This window comes from Balaenoptera physalus (genome assembly GCF_965194825.1).
Source record: "Balaenoptera physalus genome assembly, chromosome: 12".
NCBI lineage: Eukaryota > Metazoa > Chordata > Mammalia > Artiodactyla > Balaenopteridae > Balaenoptera > Balaenoptera physalus.
Window position 1 is genome coordinate 61,760,228 of NC_138897.1, and position 14,636 is coordinate 61,774,863.

Consider the following 14,636-nt stretch of genomic DNA (forward strand, 5'->3'; position numbering starts at 1 on the left):
CCAGGGAATTCCCTTTTACATCCTTTTTTTCTTATGAAGTTTTTGAAATCCTGTGTATATTTCACACTTACAGCGTATCCCGATTTGGACCTGCCACCTTTCAATGCCCAAAAGCCCTCTGTGGTTGGTGGCTACCATATTGGACAGTGCACGCATGGGGGCTAATGTGTCTGCCCCAGTGCTGCTGTGGCAGAGATTGATAATTACCTCCCAACATTCACTTTCCCCTTTTAGTTTAATATAGAACGCCAATTTGGGGGTTTTATTTCTCAGACTCCCCTGCAGTACAGTATGGCCATGTAATCAAGTTCAGGCCAATGAGATACAATATCCAGTACCGCTAAGACGTCTCCTTATGGGGCAAAAGCATGTATTCTTTGTTAACTCTACCCATGTTGAACATCTGGCTTGAGATTTAAAAAAAAAAAAAATTTAAAAAGCGAGGGTAAGCTCAGGTTTCCTCTGGAGCTCTGGGGTGGGGAGAAGGGCATTCTTGGCCTTCCTTCTGTTGTTATGAGCCTTGGAATGCCGTCATGGAGCTGTCATAGCCCTGGGCTGCAGGCCTGTGGACTCCTGTGTAAGAGAGAAATAAACTTCTGCCTTATTTCAGCTATTGATATTTTGAGCTCTTTCTGGGCCTAATCTTAACTGACGCACTTCTGTAAGGTGGTTTTAGCCGACAACAAAATCAGTCGCAGCAAGTAGCAGAAGCCAGGGAAAATCCTCTGTGGCAATGCCCTCCCCAGGGTCTTATCTTACTGTGGTCCCTCCTCCAGAGATGTTGGAAGTGTCTACACTCACAAAGACCCTTTTGACTCACTGAATAACTTCGAGAAGGGCGTGGTCTCATAGCTGGTTAACAGCCTCATTGAAAAAGAAACAGAGTCACTGTATCTCCATCCCTTGAAATGACCTACTGCCCTGTGCTCCAGTGGGTGAGAAAATATCAGTTACATAGACTAGAGTTTCAGACTATATTTCACTTTCTTTAAGATTTGAGGTTAAAAATTAAAATGTCCTTTTCCTGCTTCATGCCGTGAAACATCATGATGCACAGAGCTGCATCTGCTCTCTCATTCATAATGAAAAGGGTTCCCTCGATCCTTTAGAACATGTCTTTGAATGGGAAAGTGCCCTAAAGGCAATTCAGAACAAAAGAGAAGGAAGATGAGGCCAGGGGGCAGAGGTGCGTGAAATGAGCCTGGGAGGACCCCTGAGTCACCTGGACAATGACCTTTGTGACCAGAAACCCTCCTCTGAGGGGCTGCATCCAAGCTTCACTTTCCATGGGACCAGTGGCTTCTTTCCCTGGCAAAAGAGCTAAAACTTACCAGGCTGCAGCAGGTGCTGGTTGGCTGGTGGTGACCATTAAGAGACCCCACCTTACGTAACTGAAGAAAACATTGATAAAATTTTAAAAATACACTTACCTCAATCACTTTTGGGAAAAGGTCTGGCAGTTTCTTTATAAACAGCCTACATCTACCCTATGACCCAGCAAGTCCACTCCTAGGTATTTGCCCAAAAGAGTTGAAAACATATGTCCACAGAAAACCTTGTACAAGAATGTTTACAGCAGCTTTATTCATAATAGCCACAAACTGGAAACAGCCCGGTGTCCATCATGATGGGACTCGCTAAACTCTGGTATATTCATTCAGTGCATTTCTACTAAGCAGTAAAAAGCAATGAATTACTGATACGATATGGATGCAACTCAAAGAAATCATGCACAGAGAAAGAAGCCTTGCACAAGAGTTCATGCTGTATGGTTACTTTTATATGAAATTCTAGAACAGGCAAAACTAATGTTTGGTGGGAAAAAATTAGAAACAGCTTTCTGTGGTGGTTAGAGGCAAGAACTGACTGGGAAGGAGCAGGAGGTGACATATATTTTGAATCTGTATTCTGTAATTCAGGTTTATGTATTTGCCAAACATTCAGTGGTGCGCTTAAGATTTGTTCACTTCATTGAAATTTTTTAATTGTGGTAAAATACACATAATATAAAATTTACCATTTTAATCATTTTTAAGCATCTGGTTCAGTGGCATTAAGTGCATTCATGTTTTTGTGCAACCAGCACTACTTCCCATCTCCAGAATTTTTTCATCATTCCAAATTGAAACTCTATACCAATTAATAATAACTCCCCATCACCCTCTCCCCCTAGTCCCTGGTAACCACTAATCCACTATTCTTTATGGACTTGACTATTCTATGTCCTTCATGTACGAGGAATCATACAATATTTGTCCTTTTGAGTATGGCTTATTTCACATAACATAATGTTTTCAAGGTTCATCCATGTTGTGGCATGTGTCAGAAATTCATTTCTTTTTAAGGCTGAATAATATTTCATTGTATGTAAATACCACATTTTGTATATATATTTATTCAGTGCTGCTGTGAACATTGGCGTACAAATAGCTGTTCAAGTTCCTGCTTTCAACTTTTTGGGTATATATCTAGAAGTGGAATTACTGGATCATACGGTAATTCTGTTTAATTTTTTGAGGAACCTTTTTTTTACAGCAACTACCATTTTACATTCCCACCAGCAATGCACAAGGGTTCCAATTTCTCCACATTACTAACACTTGTTATTTTCTGTTTGCCCTGTTTGTTTTTATAATAGCCATTCTAATAGGTGTGAAGTAGTATCTTATGGTTTTTATTTGCATTTCCCTAATGATTAGTGGTGTTGAGCATCTTTTCATGTGCTTATTGGCCATTTATATGTCTTTTTTGGAGCTCTCTTCATGTCCTTTGCTCAGTTTTTTGTTGTTGTTGAGTTGTAGGTATCCTGTATATAATCTAGATATAAATCTTTTATCAGAAATATGATTTGCAAGTATTTTATCTTATTCTATGGGTTGCCTTTTTACTCTTGATAGTGTCCTTTGATACACAGAGTTTTTAATTTTGATGAAGTCTAATTTATGTTTTTTCTTTTGTTGCTTGAACTTTTGGTGTCATATCTAAGAAATCATTGTCAAATCCAGTTTCATGAAGATTTATCCCTAATTTTTCCTCAGAGTGTTATACTTTTAGCTCTTAAATTTAGATCTTTGATCCATTTTGACTTTTTTTTTTTTGTATATGGTGTTGGATAAGGGTCCAACTTCATTCTTTTGCATGTGGATATCAGTGTGCCCAGAACCACTTGTTGAAAAACTATCCTTTCTTCACTGAATGGTTTTGGCACCCTTGTTGAAAATCATTTGACCATATATTTGAGGGTTTATGTCTGGGCTCTCTATTTTATTCCATTGGTCTGTATGCCATTACCACACTGTCCTGATTATTGTAGCTTTGTAGTAAGTTTTGAAATCAGAAAGTGGGATTCCTCTAACTTTGATCTTCTTTTCAAGATTGTTTTGGTTATTCAGGATCCCTTGCAACTCCATATCAATTTTAGGATGAACTTTTCTATTTTTTTCAAAAAATATTACTGATTTTGAAAGGAATGGCATTGAATCTATAAATTGCTTTGGGTACTATTATTGTCTTAACAATATTAATCTTCCAATCCATGAACACAAGGTGTTTTTCCATTTTTCTGTTTTTTTCTTGAATTTGTTTCAGCAATAATTTGTAGTTTTTAGTTTTATAAGTCCTTTGCCTCTTTGGTTGAGTTTATTCCTGAGTATTTTATTGTTTTTGATGTTATGATAAATGGAATTGTTTCCTTAATTTCTTTTTTAGCTTGTCTATTATTAGTGTATAGAAATGCAACAGATTTTTGTGTGTTGATTTCATATCCTGCAACTTTACTGAATTTATTTATTAGTTCTAACAATATTTTTGTGGAATCTTTAGGGATTTCTAAATATAAGGTCATATCATCTGTGAACAGAGTTAATTTTACTTCTTCCTTTCCAATTGGAATGACTTTTATTTCTATTTCTTATCTAATTGTTCTGTCTAGGACTTCAAATATTATGTTAAGTAGAAATGGCAAAGGCAGCATCCTTGTCTTGTTCCTGATTTGAGGGTATTCATTGAGAGTTTAACAAAAAAACCATAAAAATATTTTGAACTCTACTTAATGATAAACATGCTGAAGTGTTTAGAGATGAAGTTACTGATGCTTGCAACTTACTTTGAAATTAGTTGAAACATAAAATGGACTGATGGATGGATAAATATGTGACAAAGCAAATATAGTAAAATGTCAACAGTAGAGTTCCAGGTGGTGGGTATATGCGTGTTCATTGTGCAAGTTTTTCTCCTTTTCTCTAGTTTTGAAATTTTTCACAATAAAATGTGAGTCAAATTTTAGAGATAAAGTTTTCCCACTTTTTACTGTGAAAAATTTACCTCTGAAATGTATGAATTAAAAAGTCAAGATGCTACTTCTATGAGAGTAGAACTTGAGTACTGTGACTACTTGCCCACCTAACAGCCATTGCTCTCCTTCTCTTTCTTCCTGACAAAGCCTGACTCCCAAGAAAGGCTGAAACTGCTGAGATAGCTTTCTAGCCTCCACTGCAGCTTGGAATGTCCATGGAATCCAGCTCTGGCCAATGAGATCTGAGAAGAATTCTGCCAGGGGTAGAGTCTCTTCTTCATAAGATTTTTTTCTGGAGTGAAAAAAAACAGAATCATAAACAAGACTCCCTCACCCCTCGGGCTTTGCTGTGCATTCTGCCTTTGACCTTGGTAATGGGAGGCCATGATACCTGGCACTTCAGCAGGCATCTTGAGACCATGAGGTTTTCTCTAACCTGGGGAGACAAGCCAACAGGATGATGGAATGAATCATGGAAAGAGCCTGGGTCCTCAAAGGCATCACTTAGTTGTTGAACCAAGCCTGCAACTTCCTACTTCCAGGTTCATGTTATGTGGAATAACTGAATACCTTTAATTAAAGTTGTTGATAGTTCAGTATTTAATTTGCAACTAAACACATTCTAAAAGATACAACTTTTAAAAATATAGTAGCTAAGTTCATCTTAGTTTCTTAGATTAGAATAAACTAGTTTCCTGTCTAATGCAGAAACTCCTCCAAGAACTTGTCTGACAGGTAGTGTTAGAATCAGCTGCTTAAACACTTCCAGGGAGAAAAAGATCGCTATTTCCTGGGCACTTACTGAACTCCTCTGATTGTTATAGGGCTCTTCTAATATGTTAAACCAAAATAAACCTCGTTACTACTTTTACCCTTGGATTCCTGGGAACAATCCACAACAAGCTACCTCCTTCACATTCCAAATATCTGAAAATGGCTCCTATATATTCCCTTTGTATCACTGCTTAAGGATATAACATTCTTAGTTTCTTTACCATTTCCTATAAGACATTGCTTTTTAAATATTTTGACATCCTGTTCACCCTCAAGTTTACACTAGCTTTTTTTTTTAAATAGACCCCAGATGAGTCTAGCTAGAACATGAAAGACTAAGGTTACTTAGCTTAATCTAGGAATGTTATCAAACATCTAAATCATGCTTTTGCTTCTGCAATCTGGCCAGTTCGCTTCTCTCCTGTATTCATGAAATAGGTACTTCTTAACCTAAATGCAATTTTTCTAGTTAAAATTCTTCTTATGGTTTTAAGTCATGTTCTAGCCCCTGCAGTCTTTGTGAACCTTGCTCTGTTATTCATCATATAAGCTATCCCTCCCAGATTTTTGACACCAGTTTATGAAATAAGCATGTCTGATAGCTCTTCACCAAATTTAACATTCAAATATAAAACAAGAACCCCAAGGTACATCACCAGAAATTTATCTCCCGTTTTTTTTTTTTGTTGTTGTTGTTGTTGGTTTTTTTTTGGCCGCACGGCTTGCAGGATCTTAGTTCCCCCACCAGGGATGGAACCCATGCCCCATGCAGTAGAAGAACAGAGTCCTAGCCACTGGACCATCAGGAAATTCCCTATTTCCAGGTTGATGTAATCAGTTAATATTCTTTGGGTCCTGTTGTTCAATCAGCTGAAATAGTATAGAGGGTCATTAGCTGAGCATAATTAATGCTGAAAACAACCACTTAAAGCAAAATCATCTAAAACAGAAAAAAAAAAAAACATTAAATCTTGAAAATAATGTTTTCTTGGAATTGATCTTAAAAAATAAAACCAAAAATTTTGCAAATGAATTTATTTTACTTCAGAGTTAACAAATTTTCAGTTATGACTGCAATCATGCATCAATTCTGAGAATGAAAAAAAGAACGGATCAATTCTGTTATTTTTTAGGAGTGGGTGGATTTTCTGACAAAACTGTATGATGGCAAGATGTGACAGCCTTCATTTTACTTTTGACATTCAGATGACAATCATAAAGACTTATTTCTGAAAAAATATTAGAAGGCTTTAATAATTTTCCAAAGGTCCTTACTTTCCCTTTTATATTAAAATAATTCACTTCTGTGGTCCTTTGATGTCTACATGAGTTTTTTTCTTCCTCAACTAGTCTGACTCTTCCAGATCCTCCATTGTTTTTTATTTTGGGTTTCATTCAAGCAATTCTGTGAAATTCTACTTCTTTGCAAGATTTATAATTCCAGTTTGCAATTGACTTGAATTCCTGCAAATAAGATAGCTATTAACATGGATTCTGGATCCAGCTCATCCTGGTTGAAATCCTGCTCGTTCACTCACTTGACCTGGAGCCTCAATTTCCTCATCTGTAAAATGGATTCATAATAATATTTGCCTTATAGAGTTTTAATGAGTATTGAGTGAGTTCATATAGGTAAAGCACATAAAACAGTGTCTGGCACATAGTAAGCATTCAATACCGTAGTACGTATTTTTATTCTTATATTGTACAAGAAAATCAGCCAGCCATCAACAGACAAAGAAATTGATGCCTTAGGCTGAGACAGATGCTGGTATAAAGTGATTTCATGAGCTGAATTGTGTCCCCCAGACTTCATATGTTGAAGTCCTAAACGCTTGTACCTCAGATTATGACTATCTTTGGAGATAGGGGCTTTTTTTTTTTTTAATATTTACTTGCTTTTAAAAAAATTTTTATTGGCGTATAGTTGATTTACAATGTTGTGTTAGTTTCAGGTGTACAGCAAAGTGAATCAGTTATACATATACATATATCCACTTTTTTTTTTCTTAAGATTCTTTTCCCATGTAGGCCATTACAGAGTATTGAGCAGAGTTCCCTGTGCTATACAGCAGATTATTAGTTATCTATTTTATATACAGTAGTGTGTATATATCGATCTGGAGACAGAGGTTTTAAAAAGACCCTTCTGGGAAGTTAAAAAGAAGTCATTAGAGTGGGGTCTAATCCAATATGACTGGTGTCCTTATAAGAAGAGAAAATTAGGACACAGATACACGGAGAAAAGATCATGTGAAGACACGGGGAGAAGACAGCCAGCCTCCAGGCAAGGAAAGAGCCTCAGAAGAAACCAACTCTGTTGACACCTTGACCTTGTACTCCCAGCCTCCAGAGCTGTGAGAAAATACATTTCTGTTGTTCAGACACCCAGTCCGTGGTGTTTTGTTATGGGAGGCCTAGCAAACTTCCACAAGTGGAGAGGAATATCTGAGTGCGACTATCTTACTTTAAAAAGTCATTAGTGGGGGCTTCCCTGGTGGCACAGTGGTTGAGAATCTGCCTGCCAATGCAGGGGACACGGGTTCGAGCCCTGGTCTGGGAAGATCCCACATGCCGCGGAGCAACTAGACCCGTGAGCCACAACTACTGAGCCTGCGCGTCTGGAGCCTGTGCTCCGCAACAAGAGAGGCCCGCGCACCGCGATGAAGAGCGGCCCCCACTCGCCGCAACTAGAGAAAGCCCTCGCACAGAAACGAAGACCCAACACAGCCACAAATTTAAAAAAAAAAAAAAAAAGTCATTAGTTTTAAAAGGTTCATTAAGTATTTCTGTTATGGTCATTTTCCTTCCCTTGCGCCCTTTCACTGAGGTTTCATATGATGAATGCTGGAATCTGGAGCGCCCTGGAATCACAGTCCACATTTCTCTGTGGTCCACAAGGATGTCATGAGAGACTTCTGGCAAATGTTTTGCTAAAACAGCACTTCTGACTATGATTTCTTCTTATTCCCCTAGTCAAGTGCTACAGAATGGAAACAAGGTTGTTAGGGGCGAGCTCAGATTTCAGGGAATGCAGGAGAGGGCCTGGCCGTCACCACTTTCTTCAATAAACACACACAAAGCCCCTTTCATCATCCATTCTGGGGCTCTGCTGAGGCTCCGCATTAAACTTAACCAGTGTGCGGACCCCTAAGTCACCTTTCCTGTTGTGCTGGAAAATCTGGAACTCATTTGACCATCTCCAGTCTTTGCCATCTCTCCGTTCCCCTGACCCCTCCCTTTCGGATAGTCCTGTGATCACATCTGCAAGTTCTTTCAGGGCCCTGGAGTGTCATTTATCTAAACTAACAGTCCTGCCCTCATTGTAAGCAGCTAGATGCTCCCTTTGCGTCTGTCTTGGTTTGAAGATCGTTCTGCTTGAGAGAGAAGACAAAAGCGTTATCACTTGTGCTGTTTTATCATACACACTGCAGTTTTTTTCATTTACATTGATCATTTTTCTTTTTTGTCTTTCCTGGTTCTGTCAGTGCAAACTTTTATTCACTGTCACAAATATCCTTTATACTGCAAAAATCTCATCAAGTAGATATCAGTTTAACTCGAGATATACTATCCAGAGCTGCAATGATTCCCCTGCGGACTATAAGATCCATTGATATGATACAGTAATTTGTATTATTATAAATATACTCAGGAATTTCAAATGTAGTTCTATCTTTCCCCTACTCCTTTAAGTCTTGAACTAATCCGGAGTCTTTGTCATATATTACAAACAAAACTTTTAAAAATGTAAGTATTCGAAGTAATGAATGTCATGTACTAGGTCATACCATGTTGTTCATCATTAAATGATGCCAATTTAGGAAGGTATGTACTTCTTTCCCTCCATGCATCTTGCACAGTGAACATGCTTCCACACTGGTCTTACCTAGACCCCTTCCAATGGTTCATCTATCAGATCCCCTAGATAGCAGAGGCGGCCTGCAAAACTGTACACATTGGCCCCCTCCAGGACCGAGCCAACGGAAACCCTGCACTGCCCACCTGAGCCCCAGCCCCTCGGGGGATAGAGTCCTGCTAGCTGGCACTGACGCTGAGGGCTCCTCTACTACCTGAAGTGCCTCTCCCCTCAAATGGAAGAAGTTGCTCATGTTCTCTAGTAAATTTTCCCATATGGCTGTGGCGCCTCGGGCTCACTGCAAGGAAGGGGGGAATGCGGAGCAGGCTAAAAGGAGAGAGACCCTTTTGTCCCTGCTTCAACTTGAGGAGATTCATTGCTTTTTTGTACATTTGGCCTCCTCATAAGATTTTGTTTCAAGAAGGCCTTCAAGATAGTTTGTAGTAATAGGCACCTCTGGAGGCTGCTCACATCTGCCCCTACTAAAGGTTCCTAGGTTTAGCGAAAAAAAATACATGATGTCCAATTACATTTGAATTTCAGACAAACAACAAAAAAATCTTTAGTATATCCCACATATCACATGGGGTATACTTACATAATAAAAACCCTTTTTAGTACAAGTGTGACCCATATATTGTACGGGACATACTCATATTAAAGAATGATTGGTGGTTTATCTGAAATTCAAATTTAACTGTGCCCTGTATTTTATCTGGCAGTCCAGGCCTACTCCCAATGAGCCGACACTGTACACACTGTATAACTGACCCCTCTGCGGGGACTGGCCCTTTTGCCTTTAGCGGCAATTCTTCCCTATTCAGACCTCAGTTTGTTGGGCTGTGTCCCTCAGGCCCAGCCTTTGTCGTACTCCACTCCCAACCGTCACGTGAGGACAGCCCAGCTCCAGAACTCACTGACGCAGCTCACATTGAGGTTGATAATCAGAATGAAAGACTCCCTTGTAGGCTGACCAGTCAGGGCAGACTTTCACCTGTATTGATCACTAGAAATGACTACACATCAACACTTGCATTTCTCAGTTGGGGAACAAAACCGAAAGGGGTTTCCACCATAAATTGTCTTGGCCGAGACTGGTCTACAGCTGGTTGGTATTAGGGGTTGGCGGGTGGTGAGGGCTGGTAAAATACCTGAGGTGGGAGTGGCCTCAGGTTGAGGGAAGAAGGGAATGTGTTCTGCCATAGCTGTGGATGAAAGGAAGGATCTAAAAAGTGGCCTGAAGAAGAATGTTGTCTAAGATACCAAAGACCTTGTTCTTCTAATAGTTGTCATCTTTTCTCGGCACAGGGTGACAGAAAGAGCAAGGGGAGTCAGAGTCAGGGCTTAGAGTTACCCCAGGATCTGCTGAGCCAGGTACGTAACCTCTCTGACCTTCCTCTCCCACGTGATAGGATGCTTGTGCCTGTCTTGCTGGGTTTTTGTGGGAATTAAATGAAATACCACTTAAAGTTGGGTTTCTGTCCATTTCCTTCTCCTCTTTCCAAAATTAAATTATTTTCTCTGCTCTAAACAAAACAAAACAAAAATGATTATGGTTTGGAGAGAATAAAGTGAGGAGGAAAAAAAAATCTAGAAATATTAACATGAAAGAAAATTATATAATTTAATTTGAAAATATTCCGGTTAGGCAGGAAAACATGGGGAGATTTCTGTTTAAAGACAGAACACACACATTCACTGCTTCTCCTTCCAGAAACACCACCAAAATTATGGCCAAGGGACAAACGAAAGCCATGAACCAGCAGAACAAAGAGAACAGGAGCGAAGATGACAGCAACAACATTTTGGAAGGCAGAAAGCAGAAGACAGAGTGGTGAACTGACTTAGCCCTCCACAGAAAGAAGCCTGCTTTTCTGGAGAGAGCACCAGACAGCTGGGGAAGTGGCAGCACTGGTCTAAGTAAAGGAGAGCATGGGGACAGAAGCATCACATCCTGAAAGATAAGAGTTATTATTCTGAGATGGTGACCAGAATAGAGGCCTGAGTCCAAGTCTTTTAACCTCTCTGCACTCAGTTTCCTCACCTATAAAATATAAATTATGGACCCTAATGTCCTGGATTGATTGCAAGGAATAAATATGGCCAGGTGTGTGTAAAGGTTTTGTAAATTTAAAACACCATAGAAATGTAAGGAATTTATTAAGAGCATGAGGCAAAATGCAGCATAAGAAAACTAGCTACCAATAAACAGCTGGCTCTTTGATCTTGTTTGCAGCCCCTCAGAAAACTTGAACCTAAAATCACTGCCATGCAGAGATGCCAGACCTAGTCCTTATGGAAAATAAAACATTGCTTCCTCTCACAGGGCACTAAGCTACTCCTATGAATGTTCGTGGAGTTTGAAGCCAAGCTAGCGTTTCATGGTGTGTGCTGGGTACATGCCCAGAGTGTGCCGTCAGATGTGTCCTGAGGTGCCTCCTAGGCCATCTTGCCTAAATAACACATAAAAATGGCCAAGTCTGGGGTATAGTTAACAACATTGTATGAATTTCAATTGTCTGATTTTGATAATACACTATGGTCATGTAAGATGTTACCACTGGGGGAAGCTGGGTGAAGGGTACCCAGGAATTCACTGCACTATTTTTGTGACATCTTGTGAGTTTAAAATTAATTTTTTTAAAAAAGTTTAAAGATAAAAGTATCCAGACCCAACTAATGCCCCAAATGAAAGAGAACCCAAACTACATCTGGAATGTTAGAGGGGTGTGAATCCTACAAGAACACTGGATTGTACTGCAAGGAATTGCAGTATCAACACCCTTACAGGCTACTTGTTCTTGCAAAGAAGGAATGGTCTTTCACCAGAGCCTTTTTCCCCCAACCATTTGCTCAGTATCTCCCCTCAAACTACTATTTTATGTCTGCCATTAAGAAAAATTACCAGGTACATTCATCTACCTTGAAGAAGGAAATGAGTAGCGTCATTTTGCTTACTTTCCAATAACAAAGTAGGAAATCAGAAGTCCCTGGGTACTGTGAAAAAAAACCCAACTTTATTTTACTTAAGAGATGCCAAGGAACTTCCCCGGTGGTCCAGTGGTTAAGACTGCGCCTTCCAATGCAGGGGGTGCAGGTTTGATCCTTGGTCGGGGAACTAAGATCCCACATGCCCTGCAGCCAAAAAACCAAAACATAAGACAGAAGCAATATGGTAACAAATTCAATAAAGACTTTAAAAAAAAAAAAAAAAGAGAGAGATGCCAAGACTCCTTGTGCCCCTGGGCATGGTGGGTGGAGGAGTTTCCTGCATGCAAAGTCACTAATGCAAGATGCATTAGCCCTTAGCTTCAGAAGTTCCACATTTCTTGGCACCAAAGGGTCATGAATAATCCTCTCCACTCCCCTTGACTATTGGAGGCCTTTCAAAATATTTCTTAGCCCTTATCCCTCCTGTACTTTGATCTTGTCAGGGAGAATGCAAGATATCAAGTTGTTTATACCCTAGACTAGCTTCAGTGTGTCTCCAATGTCAGTGTACAGTAGAATCACCTGTAAAAATACAGATTCTTAGGTCACACACCCAGAAATTCTGACTCCATAGATGTGGGCTGGAGCAAATTATCTCCAATATTGACAATTGACAATATTGACTATAAGTCACACTGTGAAAATCACTGGCAGAGGGTAGGTACTTGCCTATAAAAGATAAAGAAAATGGCTGATTACATACAAGACTGAATTAAAAGACAATATGAAAATCAAAGGGTTTGCAATGAGCATTGAATCGTTAAGAAATGAGAATGTGACCATGGTTCATTGACTCACATTTTAGATTTAATATTCCCTGCAGTAATTAATCATTTAAGATTAAAAATTTTGAATGGCTCAGTTATTTTCACTTGTGAGACAGGGCATCAGTTTTGTTATTTCAATCAGCCTAATTGAGACAAAATGAAGAATTCCTTAGTGGGTTTTTTTTCCCCCTTAGTGGGAAGTATTTGCATCTAAAGTGCACAGATTGAGTTCTTTTTAAAGTATCAACGAGTAGAAGAATAGAAATGGGTTAATGTACAGACTTGCTTAGTCCACATAGGTTGTGATTATTAAGGCAAGTTCAAGGAGCAAAATTGCATTTTAAAGCTTTTTTTTTTTTATTGCTCCAACCCGGTTTATATTTCCCTTCCTGAACAGCATTCATCTTAGTATCTCATTTACCTTCCAACTTGGCCATTTATCAGTTTTGCAAGCACAAGACTTTTATCCTCAGCAGGACTGTGAGTTCTGGGCAGAGCAGAATCATACCATCCTCCCACATGCTTTGCATACAGTAACTGTTCAATAAGTATTTGTTGTTTGAATCCATGAATAAATAAATGTAGATGAGCAGTCAGTCAAACCACCTTCACCAAATAAAACAGCTTGGAAGCGGAAGGAATGTATCCTAGAAAGAGCACTGAATTTAGAATCAGCCGAACCAGTCTCTGCTTCCTCCATCTGTAATCTGTGATCCAATAGAAGTATAATCCCTATCAAATTACCAATGACATTTTTCTTAGAACTAGAACAAAAAAAATTTTAATTTGTATGGAAACACACTAGAAATATAGTGCAAGTTACTAACACAGGCTGCCTATGTAATTTAAAATTTTTAATAGCTCTATTTTTAAAAGTAAAAATAGACAGGTAAAATAAATTTTAATAATATATTTTATCTTACCCAATGTGTCTAAAATATCATTCATCATATAATCAATATCAACTATTACTGATATATTTTACATTCTTTTTTTTTCTTATTGGTTTTGAATCTGACGTGTATTTTACACCTGTAGCACATCTCAGTTTGGACCTGCCACTGTTCAAGTGCTCGTGGGGCTGGTCACCATCGTGGTGGAGAACACAGCTCCAGAGGCGTGTTAACTATGATAAAGCCTTGATTTCCTAATTGGGAAAATTGGAATAGTACCTCCGTCATACGGCCTCTGTGAGGATTAACTGAAACAATGGGGTGTGAAGATGTATGGTGGCGTGTAACACAAAGGCTAATTTCTTGCTATGCTACACATCCACTGAGCAGAGTGGGGATTCTTTTTTTTAAGATTTTTTTTTTAAATTGAAGGATATTTGATTTACAATGTGGTGTTAGTTTCAGGTGTATAGCAAGGTGATTCAGTTTTATATATATATATATAAATATATATATAATACATATATGTTCTTTTTCAGATTCTTTTCCATTATAGGTTATTACAAGATATTCAATATAGTTCCCTGTGCTATACAGTAGGTCCTTGTTGTTTACCTATTTTATACATAGTAGTGTGCATCTGTTAATCCCAAACTCATAATTTATTCTTCCCTCCACCTTTCCCCTTTGTTAACCCTAAGTTTGTTTTCTATGTCTGTGAGTCTGTTTCTGTTTTTTAACAGAAGTTGAGGGACTCCCCTGGTGGTCCAGTGGTTAAGATTCCGAGCTCCCAATGCAGGGGTCCTGGGTTCGATCCCTGGTCAAGGAACTAGACCTCTCATGCTGCAACTAAAGAGCCTGTACGCCACAACTAAAGATCCTGCATGTGGCAACAAAGATCCCGTGTGCCACAACTAAGACCTGGTGCAGCCAAAAAAAAAAACAAGTTGAGTTCATTTGTATCATTTTTTTTTAGATTCCACATATAAGTGATATCATATGGTATTTGTCTTTGTCTGGCTTACTTCACTTAGTACGATAATCTCTAGGTCCACCCA

The 14,636-nt window shown here is 38.9% G+C and overlaps 1 long non-coding RNA gene across 1 annotated transcript in view; it reads left to right on the plus strand.

Annotated features, from left to right (window-relative positions):
* The window catches only part of LOC309640268, an 85,653-nt gene that overhangs the window by 41,926 nt on the left and 29,091 nt on the right, over positions 1–14,636 (plus strand). The window contains exon 2 of the long non-coding RNA XR_014252145.1: positions 10,236–10,301. This is a non-coding gene — a long non-coding RNA (uncharacterized lncRNA). The remainder of the gene's footprint in view (positions 1–10,235; positions 10,302–14,636) is intronic.